General features: G+C 40.5%; 1 protein-coding gene across 3 annotated transcripts in view; it reads right to left on the bottom strand.

Moving 5' to 3' along the window:
* ASIP (agouti signaling protein) overlaps nt 1-17095 on the bottom strand; it is a 200274-nt gene extending 183179 nt beyond the window's left edge. For 2 of the 3 annotated variants that reach the window (XM_073555221.1, XM_073555222.1), the window contains exon 1: nt 17005-17093. The gene's annotated coding sequence lies outside the window, so the exon portion shown is untranslated. Of the gene's footprint in view, nt 1-17004 lie in introns of all 3 variants that reach the window. The other variant, XM_073555220.1, reaches the window with a different exon arrangement.
* Between the last annotated feature and the right edge of the window lie 254 nt (nt 17096-17349).

The raw sequence follows: 17349 nt of genomic DNA, 5'->3' as shown, positions 1-17349 counted from the left end.
TTTTCTTCCAGAGTCACATCCAGATAGCTTCTATTTGTCTGTGATACCAGTCGGTACACGGTAGTGTGTGAGGAGCGTACACCGTTAGATGATGTCTGTATGGAAAATTGTCAAGCTCCGTGTATTTGTATACGGACTGACACACGCTGTCTCTGTCTAGTTTTGACTGTAATCAAACAGCAGATATATGAAACTGTTTGAAAAATGGACACAACTCTAAGGTGTAGGTCTGGAAAAACGGACAAACTTGGCTTTTTCTTCCAGAGTCACATCCAGATAGCTTCTATTTGTCCGTGATATCAGCTGGTACACGGTAGTGTGTGAGGAGCGTACATTGCTAGACGATGTCTGTATGGAAAATTGTTAAGCTCCGTGTATTTGTATACGGACTGACACATGCTGTCTCTGTCTAGTTTTGACTGTAATCAAACAGCAGATATACGAAACTGTTTGAAAAACGTACACAACTCTAAGGTGTAGGTCTGGAAAAACGGACAAACTCCTTGGCTTTTTCTTCCAGAGTCACACCCAGATAGCTTCTATTTGTCCGTGATACCAGCCGGTACATGGTAGTGTGTGAGGAGCGTAAACTGCTAGACAGTGTGTGAAAAAATGAATGCTCAGTAACTCACCAGGACAAAATAAAATTGGAGTGCTTTGAAAAAAGCAGTTTGAACAGCAGTGTGCACACAGCATTGCAGCTAGCAGGTAGCCTTAAAAGACAGCCTAATCACCACCAGCGCTGCTGCACACAACAAAAATCCTCCCCTTTCACTGCACACTAACTGTACAGTGAAAAGCGCTATCAGCAGAAGCAGTTTTCCTTTTCTTCTTCCCTGCCTAACGCTCTCCCTGTTCAGAATCAGCAGCAGCACCTCTCACTATTGTAAGATCGGCAGAAGTAAGATGGTGGTCGGCGTTCACAGCCTTTTATACCCACTGTGACGCCACACAAAGCCAGCCAATCACTTCAATGCCCTTCTCTAAGATGGTGCTGGCCGCTGCGCATGTCATCGCAATGCCCACAGAGTGCGTCCTCCATCATTGGGTGAGAAAAGGTGCTGAAAGTATAAATTGAAACGCGACTTTGGTGCGCTGATCGGTGACCTCATGGCCGACCTCACGCTAGGGTCGGGTTTCGATCGGCAAAATACGACTTTGGCGAAAGTCGGCAATTTTTTAATCTGACCGTCCTGTTTCGCTCAACTCCATTCAAGAGCAGTCTGCGAGTATCTTGATGAATCATTTCCTAATAAATGGATTGGCTGAAGAGACCCACTTGATTGGCCGGCACGTTCACCAGACATGACCCCAATGGATTTTTTCTTTTGGGGAGTACTCAAGGACAAATTTTATAGTCAAAAACCAAAAAGTGTCAGTGATTTGAAAAATTACATAAGAGATGCATTTCAAGAAATTAATACTCAAAGAGACTTGTGCAAAAATGTTTGTCGAAGCGTAAGAGGCAGACTTCAAAGCTGTGCAAATTGTGATGGAAAACAGTTTGAGCACCTGCGTTGATAAAATTTAAGGGCTTTTGTATTATTGTTCAAAATAAAATTTAATTGTCAATGTTGTGCTTGTGTTAGTAAATATAATTTTATATATACTGTATGTACTTGTGTATAAGCCGGCCCATGTATAAGCCGACCCCCCTAATTTTGGCACAATAAACTGGGAAAACTTATTGACTCGCATATAAGCCTAGAGTGGAAAATGCAGCAGCTACTGGTAAATTTCAAAAATAAAAATAAATATCAATAAAAGTAAAATTAATTGAGACATCAGTAGGTTAAATGTTTTTAAATATCCATATTGAATCAGGAGCCCCATATAATGCTCCATACAGTTCATGATGGGTCCCATAAGATGCTCCATACAAAATAAACCCCATATAATGCTCCATAAAGGTTAATAATGGCCCCATAAGATGCTCCATAGAATAATATGCCCCATATGCTGCTCCATAAAGGTTATGGCCCCATAAGATGCTTCATAGAACATGCCCCCATAAGATGCTCCATAGAATATGCCCCCATAAGATGCTCTACAGAATAGTCCCCCATAAGATGCTCCATAGATTATGCCCCTATAAGATGCTCCATAGAATAATTCCCATAGGCTGCTGCAAATAAAAAAAATGACATACTCACCTCTTCATCGCTGGGGACAGGTGGCGGTGTCGCTGCTGGCTCAGGACTCAGCACCTGAGATATTCACCTGTCCCCATTCCCACACTGCCTGCTGCTGCCTGCCACATAATCTCTCAGTGACGTTCAGGCAGCAGAGGGCGCGGCGCGCACTAACAACGTCACCGCATCCTCTGACCTGAACATCACTGACAGAAGACGCGGCAGGCAGCAGCGAGCAGCGTGGGAACGGGGACAGGTGAATATTGCATATACTTACCCCCTCCTGGCGCGGTCTCTGCAGCCCCATTCTACCATGGTCTCCGGCGCCTGCCTCAGGCAGTCACGTGATACCGCTCATTAAAGACATGAATATGCGCATACCAAGTGACCGCTGAAGGAAGGAGCCTGAGACCGGGAGGGGGGCTGCAGAAACCGCGCCGGGGGGGTAAGTATGATCTCTCACACCCCTGCTCCCCCTCCCTGCCGACCGCCGGTATATGACTCGCGTATAAGCCAAGAGGGGGACTTCCAGCCAAAAAAAAATGGGAGGAAAATCTCGGCTTACACGCGAGTATATACTGTAAATCATAATAAATGTTATTATTTTCTGTCCACCTACTTTTTAACCACCCTGCATATTTAATTTATATTGTCATTATTTATTTTTATAATTCCAGCACAGGCACTTGTTTTTAATTTTACTATTTATTGCCGTATGTACCAATAAAGGCATTTTATATTGAATATATTTTGTGGTCCTTTTAATTGAATTTCCTATTATTTAAAAAAATTTAAAATTTGCTACATGTCTTTGTTTTTTCTGGGAATTTTTTCTCTAAAATACTAGATATAGTAGTTTTTGATGTGAGGTGTATTCATTTTTTAAATAACTAATTTGGGTAAAACGGAAAATTTTGTAATGAAAGTTATATTATTTGTCCCAAATCCACCGCTCACTGTGTCTCCTAGTGATACAGTGAGTGACAGCTCTGTCACCCAATAGATGGCTGTACTGTCAGTATTGGGTATAGAATAGCCCAGCCACCCAATCAGGGACTGTGGAGTGCTGACTATCCTCATGCTAATTTAATCCCTTTCCTTCATTGGGCGTAATATTCCGCCCATTTGCCCTTGGCCCTAATTACCATGGACGTAATACTGCATCATAGCGATAAGCGGCGCCCACGTGGTGAGCGCCGCTTATCGCGGCCGGGTGTCAGCTAATTATCATAGCTGACACCCGGCACAATGTGTCAGGGGCAGTCACGGACCGCCCCGACACGTTAACCCCTTGTACACCGCGATCAAATACGATCGCGGTGTATCGGGGGTTAAAGGGAAGCATCGGCAGGGAGGGGGCTCCCTCTGTGCTTCCCTGAGCCCCCCACGGCAGTGCAATATGCAGCGCTGCTGCGGGGGGCTCCTTTCTTGCAGATCCAATATGGTGGCGGGGACCTCCGGGGGCCTGCAGGAAGCTGGCTTCCTCACTGCCCGCAGAGCGCAGGCATGAGGAAGCCTGCAGCAGTGCCTGTGACAGATCGCTGATCTGTCACAGCGATCTGTGATGTGACAGATCAGCGATCTGTCACATGACAGTTATGTCCCCCCTGGGACATTGTAATAAAGTAAAAAAAGAAAAAAAAAGTGTAAAAATAATTTTAAAAAATCGCTAAATAAATAAAAAAAAAAATCCCCAATAAATTCATTTTTTGGAAATAAAAAAAAAAAAACAATAAAAGTACACATATTTGGTATCGCCGCGTCCGTAACGACCCGCCCTATAAAACTGTCCCATTAGTTAACCCCTTAAGCGAACCCCTTAAAAAATAAAAATAAAAAATGAAGCAAAAAATAATGATTTATTATCATACCGCCGAACAAAAAGTGCAATAACGCGCGATCAAAAAGACACATATAAATATCCTTGATACCACTGAAAATGTCATCTTGTCCCGCAAAAAACAAGCCATCATACAACATCATCAGCAAAAAAATAAAAAAGTTATACCTCGCATAATAAAGTGATGCGAAAATAATTATTTTTTATATAAAAATTTTTTCATCGCATAAAAGCGCCAAAACATAAAAAAAGACATACCGTATATACTCGAATATAAGCCGAGATTTTCAGCCCGTTTTTTTGGGCTAAAAGTCCCCCTCTCGGCTTATATTCGAGTCATATACACCGGGGGGTCAGAGGGGGAGGGGGGCGGGGGTGTCAGGTCATACTTACCCGTCCTGATGCTGTGTCTTGAGCCCCCAGCTTCTCCCCGTGCTCTCTCTTCCTGCCTTCAGCGGTCACGTGGTGCCGCTCATTAAAACTCATGAATATGCGCATATTCATGAGTTTTAATGAGCGGCACCACGTGACCGCTGAAGGCAGGAAGAGAGAGCGCGGAGAAGCTGGGGACTCAAGCGACAGCGTCAGGACGGGTAAGTATAGCGATACTCACCTGTCCTGCATCCATGGCTGCTTGCTGCTGTCTGTCATCGGTCAGTGACTTCAGACAGCAGAGGGCGCGGTGACGTGATTAGTGCGCGCCGCACCTCCTGCAGACTGAACGTCACTAACTGATGACGTGGCAGATAGCGGTGAGCAGCCATGGACGCAGGACAGGTGAGAATCTGACACCCAGCGACGGAGAGGTGAGTATGTCATTTTTTTTATTTTTACATGCAGCAGCAGCGGCAGCATATTGGGGAATAATCTTAAGGAGCTTCTAATGGGGGCAGCATATGGGGGAATAATATGGAGCTTCTAATGGGGGCAGTATATGGGGGAACAATATGGAGCTTCTAATGGGGGCAGTATATGGAGCTTCTAATGGGGGCAGTATATGGGGGAACAACATGGAGCTTCTAATGGGGGCAGTATATGGGGGCACAATATGGAGCTTCTAATGGGGGCAGCATATGGGGGAACAATATGGAGCTTCTAATGGGGCAGTATATGGAGCTTCTAATGGGGGCAGTATATGGGGGAACAATATGGAGCTTCTAATGGGGGCAGTATCTGGGGGAACAATATGGAGCTTCTAATGGGGGCAGCATATGGGGGAACAATCTATGGAGCTTCTTATGGGGGCAGTATATGGGGGAATAATCTATGGAGCTTCTTATGAGGGCAGCATATGGGGGAATAATCTATGGAGCATTTCCCACCCTAGGCTTATACTCGAGTCAATAAGTTTTCCCAGTTTTTTGTGGCAAAATTAGGGGGGTCGGCTTATACTCGGGTCGGCTTATACTCGAGTATATATGGTAAGTGAGGTATCGCTGTAACCATACTGACCCGAAGAAGAAAACCGATTTATTAATTTTATCGCACGCGGAACGGCATAAACGCACCCCCCAAAAGAAATTTATGAAACGCTGGTTTTTGTTAATTCTGCGTCCCAAAAAACGAAATAAAAAGTGACCAAAAAATGTCACATGCCCGAACATGGTACCAATAAAAACGTCAACTCGTCCCGGAAAAAATAAGACCTCACATGACTCGGTGGGTCAAAATATGAAAAAATTATAGCTCTCAATATGTGGTGATGCAAAAACTATTTTTTACAATTAAAAGCATCTTTTAGCGTGTGACAGCTGCCAAATATAAATACCGCCATAAATAGTAAATCAAACCCCCCGTTATCACCCCCTTAGTTATGGAAAAATAATAAAATTAATAAAATGTATATATTTCCTTTTTCCCATTAGGGTTAGGGTTAGGGCTAGCGTTAGGGCTAGGGCTAGGGTTAGGGCTAGGGTTAGGGCTAGGGTTAAGGGTGTGTTGGGGTTAGGGTTGGAGTTAGAATTGGGGGTTTCCACTATTTGCGCACATCAGGTGCTCTCCAAACGCAACATGGCGGCTGATCTCAATTCCAGCCAATTCTGCGTTGAAAAAGTCAAATGGTGCTCCTTCCCTTCCAAGCTCTGCCTTGCACCCAAACAGTGTTTTACCTCCTCATATGGGGTATCAGCCTACTCAGGACAATTTGCAAAACAACTTTTGGGGTCCTATTTCTCCTGTTGCCCTTAGGAAAATAAAAAATTGGGGGCAAAAATATCATTTTTGTGGAAAAAAAATATGATTTTTTTATTTTCACGCCTGGGCGTTATAAACTTCTGTGAAGCACTTGGGGGGATTCCACTGTTTTGGTACATCAGGGGTTTTCCAAACGCGACATGGTGTCCGATCTCAATTCCAGCCAAAAAAGTCAAATGGTGCTGCTTCCCTTCCGAGCTCTGCTATGCGCCCAAATAGTCATTTACACCCACACATGGGGTATCAGCGTACTCAGGACAAATTGAACAATAACTTTTAGGGTCCTGTTACCCTTGGGAAAATAAAAATTGGGGGTGAAAAGATCATTTTGTGGAAAAAATATGATTTTTTAATTGTACCGCTGTACGTTATAAACTTCTGTGAAGCCCTTGTGGATTCAAAGTTCTCACCACATATCTAGATAAGTTCCTTGGGGGGTCTAGTTTCCAAAATGGGGTCACTTGTGGGGGGTTTCCACTGTTTAGGTACATCTGGGGCTCTCCAAACGTGACATAGCGTCCGATCTGAATTCCAGACAATTTTGCATTATAACAGTCAAATGGCGCTCCTTCCCTTCTGAGCTCTGCCATGCGCCGAAACAGTGGTTCCCCCCCACATATCAGGTATCAGCGTACTCAGGACAAATTGCACAATAATTTTTTCAGTCCAATTTCTCCTGTTACCCTTGGTAAAATAAAAAAAATTGAACCTGAAGTTTTTTTTTGTGAAAAAAAGTTAAATGTTCATTTTTTTTAAATATTCAAAAAATTCCTGTGAAGCGCCTGAAGGGTTAATAAACTCCTTGAATGTGGTTTTGAGCACCTTAAGGGGTGCAGTTTTTAGAATGGTGTCACTTTTGGGTATTTTCTATCATATAGACCCCTCAAAGTGGCTTCAAATGTGATGTGGTCCGTAAAAATAAAATGGTGTTGTAAAAATGAGAAATCGCTGGTCAACTTTTAACCCTTATAACTTCCTAACAAAAAAAAATTTTGGTTCCAAAATTGTGCTGATGTAAAGTAAACATGTGGGAAATGTTACTTATTAAGTTTTTTGTGTGCCATATCTCTGTGATTTAAGGGCATAAAAATTCAAGTTTGGAAAATTGCAAAATTTTCAAAATTTTCACCAAATTTCCGCTTTTTTTCACAAATAAACGCAAGTTATATGAATGAAATTTTACCACTAACATGAAGTACAATATGTCACAAGAAAACAATGTCAGAATCACCGGGATCCATGGAAGCGTTCCAGAGTTATGGCCTCATAAATGGACAGTGGTCAGAATTGTAAAAATTGGCCCGGGAGTTAACTTGCAAACCACCCTTGGTAGTGAAGGGGTTAAGAGTGCCCAGCAGCCCAATCAGGCTGGGTCTACTGAGCTTCCTCCAGATGTGACCTTTCTGGGTGATTGCCTGGCTATTAAGCTGGCTGTCAATGGTCAGACCATTACCAGTTGTAGCTTAGCTTGGTGGTGTGAGTGCCTTGTGCTTTTGTGTTCTGCTGTTCTGATCTTTTGCTGCATGACCTAGGACCGCGGCTTTTGACTATTCATTTATTCTCATTCATCTTGCCCTTCTGCCTTTGATGTACACGCTTGGTATTTGACCTCGGACTTCTGACCCGCCTGCCTCACTTCCTGTCCATGAAAAGTGACGATAGCCAGCATCATATTATTATCCTTACTTTCAGGCTGAACATGCATTCTGGCTCTAAGAACCAGCTCCTAGTAGATAGAGCAGTCGCTCAAGACTCAAGATCCAGAAAGAACAATCTCAGCACAGCCTGGATTGACTATAATAAAGCCTATCACTCAATGCGACACGCTCTACAATGTCAGCAGGAAATTAAGAACCTTCCCCAGAAACTCAATGGGGCTATGGAGAACAACATTGGAAGTCAAATCAAGACAACTAGCACAAGTGATCATCAAATGCGGCATATACCAAGGTGATGCACTGTCCCCATTGCTGTTCTGCAAAGGCTTGAGCCCCTTCAGTCAGATAATTACAGAATCTGGCTATGGATACAAGTTCATTAGTGGAAGCACCATCAGTCATCTCCTCTACATGGATGACATCAAACTGTATGTGAAAAATGAACGAAACATCAATTCATGGATCCACCTGACAAGGATCTACAGTGAAGACATCGAGATGTCCTTCAGACTGGAGAAGTGCGGCTGGTTGGTAATAAAGAGCAGCAAGGTAGTCAAGACCGATGAAGTGGAATTACCAGCAGGGCACATTTCAGATGTACAGACATGTTACAAGTACCTTGGCATCCCACAATGATACGGTAACCATAATGAGGAGGCAAGGAAAGCAGCAACATCCAAATACCATCAAGGGGTAAGACAGGTCCTGAAGATCCAGCTTAATGGGAGTAATAAAATCCGCAACATCAATACATATGCGCTGCCAGTTCTCACATACCCTGCTGGCAAAAGAAGAGATGGAAGCTGTAGATGTGAAGACATGAAAGCTCCTTGCAATACATGGAGGTCTCAAACCTAAGTCTAGCACCCATAGATTGTATACCAACAGAAAGGAGGATGGTTGAGGCTTGATAAGCATCCAGGCCACCATCACGGATGAATCAAGGAGTATCCAGGAATACATCAGAAAAATGACACCACTTTTAGCAAAATTTAAAAAATAAAAAATAATAATTTTAGTTAGTATTACTGCATGCCTAATCAACTGAAAAAAATAAAATATAACATATTTTTTATCATATGGTGAACTAAACAATGGAAACGTCAGGATTTGCATTTTTCAATAGCCACAATTTCTAAAGAAAAAATAAAAGTTATCAAAATGTCATTCACATCCCAGCATGGTATTAATAATAATGTCAACACCCTCAGTAAAATCAAGCTCTTGTACAGCTTCATCAGCTGTAAGATAAAACATTATGCGTCTCAAAAATGGTAACACAAAACCAATTTTTTTCGCTCTAAAATATATCTGAAAAGTTTTTTTATTGCTATCATTGTGTCATGTTGCCAAGCCATCTTACTGAACAATGAAAGCTGCAAAAACAAGACCCCCAAGCTGTAAAAGCAAGACCCCTTAAAAAGCATGGAATTGCTTTTTTTTCATCATTTCACAGCTAGAGTTGAGCGATACCGTCCGATACTTCAAAGTATCGGATCGGAATGGATCGGCCGATCTTTAAAAAAAGTATCGGTATCGCCGATTCCGATACCGGAAGTCCCATTCAAGTCTATGGGACTTCCGGTATCGGAATAAGAAAAACCCTGTTTTTGCCTTGTACAGCCTCTCTGGGGTCTGTACGGGCCTTTCGGGGGGCTGTGCCGGCCTGCCAGGGGGTCTGTGCAGGCTCCGGTGGTCTGTGCCGGCCTGCCGGGGGGCTGTGCCGGCCTGCCGGTGGTCTGTGCAGGCTCCGGTGGGCTGTGCCGGCCTGCCGGGGGGCTGTGCCGGCCTGCCGGGGGGCTGTGCAGGCTCCGGGGGGCTGAGCCGGCCTGCCGGGGGGCTGTGCCGACCTGCCGGTGGTCTGTGCAGGCTCCGGGGGGCTGTGCCGGCCTGCCGGGGGGCTGTGCCGGCCTGCCGGTGGTCTGTGCAGGCTTCGGGGGTCTGTGCAGGCATCGTCCGATGGGACTACAAGTCCCATCGGGCGATGCCTGCTACCATGACAGTGATTGACACATTAGCCAATGATGGGACAGTAGTAGTCCCATCATCCGGCTAATGTGTTGAATGTAAAAAAAAAAAAAAAAATTACATGCTACATACATGCTACATACATACAACATGCATACTACATACATGCTACATTCATACTACATACTACATACATGCTACATTCATACTACATAAATACTACATGCAACATACATACTACATATATACTACATACATACTACATACATACTGCATGCTACATACATACTACATACATACCACATATATACTACATACATACCACATGCATGCTACATACATACCACATACATACTACATACATACTACATGCATGCTACATGCATGCTACATGCTACATACATAACACATATATACTACATGCATGCTACATACATACTACATGCTACATACATACCACATACATACTACATGCATGCTACATACATACTACATGCTACATACTACATACATACTACATGCATGCTACATACATACTACATGCTACATACATACTACATATATACTACATGCATGCTACATACATACTACATGCTACATACATACTACATATATACTACATGCATGCTACATACATACTACATGCTACATACATACTACATATATTTCCCACGCAGCAATGGCATAAAGTGAGACTAGGGACTTTTTTTTTTTTAAGTGGCGGAGGAATACAGTGCGGAAGGATACCTACCTTCCGTCATTGGATTCCTGCAGCCCGTAGAGAACGGCAGCATCATCTGATGCTGCAGTTCTCTACCCAAGATCGTCGTGGGACACACTCGTGGACTGCTTCGGATCGTGGGTGAGTATTTTTGTGGTTTGTTATGTTAATATTTATTCCGGAAAAGACAATGGCTTCGGGGAACAATGTGACAAGTATTGGTATGTTACTCTATGTTATATGTACTGTATGTCTATGTATGTATTGTATGAATGTATTGTATGTATGTAGTATATATGTGGTATGTATGTAGCATGTAGTATGTATGTAGTATGTATGTAGCATGCATGTAGCATGCAGTATGTATGTAGCATGCATGTAGTATATATGTAGTATGTATGTGGTATGTATGTAGCATGTAGTATGTATGTAGCATGCATGTAGTATGTATGTAGTATGTATGTAGCATGCATGTAGTATATATGTAGTATGTATGTAGCATGTAGTATGTAGCATGCATGTAGTATATATGTAGTATGTATGTAGCATGTAGTATGTATGTAGCATGCATGTAGTATATATGTAGTATGTATGTAGCATGTAGTATGTATGTAGCATGCATGTAGTATATATGTAGTATGTATGTAGCATGCATGTAGTATATATGTAGTATGTATGTAGCATGTAGTATGTATGTAGCATGCATGTAGTATATATGTAGTATGTAGTATGTATGTAGCATGCATGTAGTATGTATGTAGCATGCATGTAGTATGTACAGTGGGGAAAAAAAGTATTTAGTCAGTCAGCAATAGTGCAAGTTCCACCACTTAAAAAGATGAGAGGCGTCTGTAATTTACATCATAGGTAGACCTCAACTATGGGAGACAAACTGAGAAAAAGAAATCCAGAAAATCACATTGTCTGTTTTTTTTTCATTTTATTTGCATATTATGGTGGAAAATAAGTATTTGGTCAGAAACAAAATTTCATCTCAATACTTTGTGATATATCCTTTGTTGGCAATGACAGAGGTCAAACGTTTTCTGTAAGTCTTCACAAGGTTGCCACACACTGTTGTTGGTATGTTGGCCCATTCCTCCATGCAGATCTCCTCTAGAGCAGTGATGTTTTTGGCTTTTCGCTTGGCAACACGGACTTTTAACTCCCTCCAAAGGTTTTCTATAGGGTTGAGATCTGGAGACTGGCTAGGCCACTCCAGGACCTTGAAATGCTTCTTACGAAGCCACTCCTTCGTTGCCCTGGCGGTGTGCTTTGGATCATTGTCATGTTGAAAGACCCAGCCACGTTTCATCTTCAATGCCCTTGCTGATGGAAGGAGGTTTGCACTCAAAATCTCACGATACATGGCCCCATTCATTCTTTCATGTACCTGGATCAGTCGTCCTGGCCCCTTTGCAGAGAAACAGCCCCAAAGCATGATGTTTCCACCACCATGCTTTACAGTAGGTATGGTGTTTGATGGATGCAACTCAGTATTCTTTTTCCTCCAAACACGACAAGTTGTGTTTCTACCAAACAGTTCCAGTTTGGTTTCATCAGACCATAGGACATTCTCCCAAAACTCCTCTGGATCATCCAAATGCTCTCTAGCAAACTTCAGACGGGCCCGGACATGTACAGCTTAAGCAGTGGGACACGTCTGGCACTGCAGGATCTGAGTCCATGGTGGCGTAGTGTGTTACTTATGGTAGGCCTTGTTACATTGGTCCCAGCTCTCTGCAGTTCATTCACTAGGTCCCCCCGTGTGGTTCTGGGATTTTTGCTCACCGTTCTTGTGATCATTCTGACCCCACGGGGTGGGATTTTGCGTGGAGCACCAGATCGAGGGAGATTATCAGTGGTCTTGTATGTCTTCCATTTTCTAATTATTGCTCCCACAGTTGATTTCTTCACTCCAAGCTGGTTGGCTATTGCAGATTCAGTCTTCCCAGCCTGGTGCAGGGCTACAATTTTGTTTCTGGTGTCCTTTGACAGCTCTTTGGTCTTCACCATAGTGGAGTTTGGAGTCAGACTGTTTGAGGGTGTGCACAGGTGTCTTTTTATACTGATAACAAGTTTAAACAGGTGCCATTACTACAGGTAATGAGTGGAGGAAAGAGGAGACTCTTAAAGAAGAAGTTACAGGTCTGTGAGAGCCAGAAATCTTGATTGCTTGTTTCTGACCAAATACTTATTTTCCACCATAATATGCAAATAAAATGAAAAAAAAACAGACAATGTGATTTTCTGGATTTTTTTTTCTCAGTTTGTCTCCCATAGTTGAGGTCTACCTATGATGTAAATTACAGACGCCTCTCATCTTTTTAAGTGGTGGAACTTGCACTATTGCTGACTGACTAAATACTTTTTTTCCCCACTGTATGTAGTATGTATGTAGCATGTATGTAGTATGTATGTAGTATGTATGTAGTATGTATGTAGCATGCAGTATGTATGTAGCATGTATGTAGCATGTATGTAGTATGTATGTAGTATATATGTAGTATGTATGTAGCATGCATGTAGTATATATGTAGTATGTATGTAGCATGTAGTATGTAGCATGCATGTAGTATATATGTAGTATGTATGTAGCATGTAGTATGTATGTAGCATGCATGTAGTATATATGTAGTATGTATGTAGCATGTAGTATGTATGTAGCATGCATGTAGTATATATGTAGTATGTATGTAGCATGTAGTATGTATGTAGCATGCATGTAGTATATATGTAGTATGTATGTAGCATGTAGTATGTATGTAGCATGCATGTAGTATATATGTAGTATGTAGCATGTAGTATGTATGTAGCATGCATGTAGTATGTATGTAGCATGCATGTAGTATGTATGTAGTATGTATGTAGCATGTATGTAGTATGTATGTAGTATGTATGTAGTATGTATGTAGCATGCAGTATGTATGTAGCATGTATGTAGTATGTATGTAGTATATATGTAGTATGTATGTAGCATGTAGTATGTATGTAGCATGTAGTATGTATGTAGCATGCATGTAGTATATATGTAGTATATATGTAGTATGTATGTAGCATGTAGTATGTATGTAGCATGTAGTATGTATGTAGCATGCATGTAGTATGTATGTAGTATTTTTTTTTTTTTTTAACATTTAACACATTAGCCGGATGATGGGACTACTACTGTCCCATCATTGGCTAATGTGTCAATCACTGTCATGGTAGCAGGCATCGCCAGATGGGACTTGTAGTCCCATCGGACGATGCTTGCACAGACCCCCGGACATCAGCACAGCCCCCCGGCAGGCCGGCACAGCCCCCCGGCAGGCCGGTACAGACCCCCACAGGGTGCACAGACCACCGGCAGGCCGGCACAGCCCCCCGGCAGGCCGGTACAGACCCCCACAGGGTGCACAGACCACCGGCAGGCCGGCACAGCCCCCCGGCAGGCCGGTACAGACCCCGGGCAGTCCACACAGCCCCCCGGCAGGCCGGCAGAGACCCCCGGAAGGCCCGAAATGACGGCGCATCATGATGCGCACACACCGCGCATCATGATGACGTCAGGCTGTCAATCAACTTTGAACTTCCGATTCCGATGCCGAATTCCGATATTGAAAAAATATCGGAAGTCGGTATCGGAATTCCGATACAGCAAGTATCGGCCGATACCCGATACTTGCGGTATCGGAATGCTCAACACTATTCACAGCACTTAGATTTTTTTTTACCGTTCTTCAGTACATTATATTGTAAAATGAATGGTGTCATTCAAAGCTACAACTTGTCACGTAAAAATCAAGCCTCCATATAACTTTATTGACGGAAAAACAAAGTTTTAAGGGGAGGAAAACAGGTAAATACAAATAAAAAATTGCCTGGTCCTTAAGGGGTTAATTTTACATTATTCAATAAGTTTTATATAAACCATATCTCCTTCCTGACAAGATATGTCCTAACATGACCTAACAGGTCCTATGTCACTTGAGGCTTTGGAGCGGACCCAGGAGCTGGTGTCTTATACAGCTGGCACCTGCATCTAACAGGCAAGATGAAATGGCAGCGAGCTGATGGGTTAAAACATAAAGTAAAAATAAAAAAAATAATTTTAGAAACTAGTAAAAAAAAAAAATATAAATCACACCTCATTTCCCAGTAAAAAAAAAATAAAGAAATAGAAAACATACTTCTTTGTAAAGTCTGTTTTATCAGTGGATAAAATCTTTAAACTGTACGTTGAACATTGAAAAGTAAAAAGAAATTGAGATGCTAGAATTGTCATTTTTTGATTGCCGCACTTGCCCAAATATGAAATAGAAAACTATCACAACATTCTATGTTCTCTGAAATGTCATCAATAAAAATGATGTCTTTATGCGCACATATTGCTAGAAAAATAGAAAAATAATATGGGTCTCAGAAAATGACGACACAATCCGATTGTTTTTTAACAAAGTTCTGATTTTATTTTAACCATTTCAGTATTTAAAAAATGTTATTAGTTTGGTATCACTGTAATTATACTGACCTGATGAACCATGTTGTCGGGTCACTTTTACAACACAATAAAGTTGTAAAAACAAAACCCAAAAAAACAATGACAGAAGTTTCTGTTTTCACCACTCACTTGTCATATTTTCCCGTTTTTAATTATATTATAAGTTAAATGAATATGTCTCAAAATGACATCTCATTCCTCCAAAAAACAAGCCCTATGTTGACAGAAAAATAAAAAAAAGCTCTGACTCTCTGGAAAAAAGGGAGGAAAAAATAAAATCACAAAAAAAAACAAAACAAAAAAACCCAGAACATCGCCTTGTCATAAAGAGGATAAAGAACTGTATGTTATTGGACTGAAAGCTTCCTTGCTTCTTTTAAACATTTTTGCCTTGCCTTTATTATAAAAAAAAGAAACAAAAACAATTGTCTTTTTAAATGCAAGTCGCATAAAAAGTTATATATATATACTGAGACATTTGCTTCCATTAACTGTAATAATTTGAAAATAAAATAATTTAAAAATGTAAAATGCAATAATAAAAATTAAGCAAACCAAAAACAAACAAGGAATAAAATAAAGAAATCCTATTTAATTTGTAATAGGAGACATAGGTAAAGTTTAGAAGTCTTTATAATATCACGTTTGTTTTAATAATCCAAAAATCTTAAATACTACATTTACATTTACTGTGTCAATTGATTTTACAATAGTCATTGATAATGTTCTTGTTCTTCAAGAACTTGCAATGCAGATAATATGAAAAATGCATAGTCACAATAAACCAATCCCATCCTAGATGCCAATGTCGTAACACTGCATAGTATTTGCAAATTCAGGATTGCATACAGTATATTCTTTTACTCATGCAACATATCTGACAGGAAGCAAAGTAACATTAATGTTGACTTCATGACAGCAATAACTAAGAACTATTGTTATATGTCATAAAATAATGAGTGTGTTATTATTTACCGTACATGTTACATTGGCAAAAATGATCAGCCACATTGTAGCCAAGTTAATTATTTAATATGAATTATTGCACTTAAAGTTATAATTCACAATATTATGGTAATATTGCTCAAACAAAAAAAAAAAATACTCTAGAGAAAAACGTCAATATTCTGCATGTGATCTATTTTTGTTTCAATAGTTACTCTGCAACCATTCGCATAAGTAATTGTTTGCATGTTTCCTTTCATATTCCTATTTTTAAGATTTATTTTGATGTGTCGATATGATATTAATTTAGTCATTATAAATCAGAAAAAAAAAAAAATTAGAATGCGAGTTACAGTTTAAATGCGATCTATATATTTACTTGCTAACGATCTTATCTATGTGAGCTGAGCTATTTACTTACCATTTGTCAAGTTTAGGTTACACCTTTTGTTTTTATATATGCAAACATCTCTTCTTACGACACAGAAATAATAAACTATAGATATCATACTGTGGCTTGCAAAATTATTTTTCAGTTAGTAGAGCGCATTAATATTTTCATTTTTTTTTTATGCCGAGACTCAATTTTTGAAATAGATTTAAAGTACAGCTCCTGTGTAATCTGTTTAAGATGTCCGTGTATACTAATCTAAAAGTGAATTTTAAAGTACATTCTAAATTATACTAAGCCTTGAATGTGTGAGGTATATATATATATATATATATATATATATATATATATATATATATATATATATATTATATCTATATCTACATATACTTTAAAATAAAGGGAACACTTTTCCATTTGCAACAGGCTGTTTGTGTTCCCTTTATTTTTTTTGAGCAGTATATATATATGTGTGTGTTTGTGTGTGTATGTGTGTGTATATATATATATATATATATGTGTGTGTGTGTGTGTGCGTATATATATATGTTTGTGTGTTTGTGTATGTGTGTGCGTATATATATATATATCTATATATATCTATATATGTGTGCTTGTGTGTGTATGTGTATATATATATATTTATTTTTTTAGATATTATATCCCTGCTTACCTGTATACCTGTAAATCAGAGCGAAATGTCCGTAGTTAATGCCCCACAGCACTGTGCCCAGCAAAAGACCTGCATGTTTGTCTTAAATAGAGTAAAGCCGGGCATTGAGCCACATGTGAAATTTCTTAATAAGGAATAAGAGTTCCGTGTAGATGATGGGAGTCAATTGTCCTCATTTTGGTGTTACATGTTCTCCTCTGGGCACCCTACAAAACTATTCTGTTTTGTCAACCAATAAACCTGTTTGAGCTTTTTTGTGAGACACTTTTTTCTTTTTCCTTTTTTGTGAGGCACTGCATTATCACATATTCATGCAGAAAACCGTTTACCGAGTCACCGTCATAA

This window comes from Dendrobates tinctorius, unplaced genomic scaffold (assembly GCF_039654945.1).
Source record: "Dendrobates tinctorius isolate UK_male_01 unplaced genomic scaffold, ASM3965494v1 ptg000223l, whole genome shotgun sequence".
In the NCBI taxonomy this organism is placed as follows: Eukaryota; Metazoa; Chordata; class Amphibia; order Anura; family Dendrobatidae; genus Dendrobates; species Dendrobates tinctorius.
The sequence above is the reverse complement of the archived record's forward strand: the minus strand, read 5'-3'. Positions and strand labels throughout refer to the sequence as shown.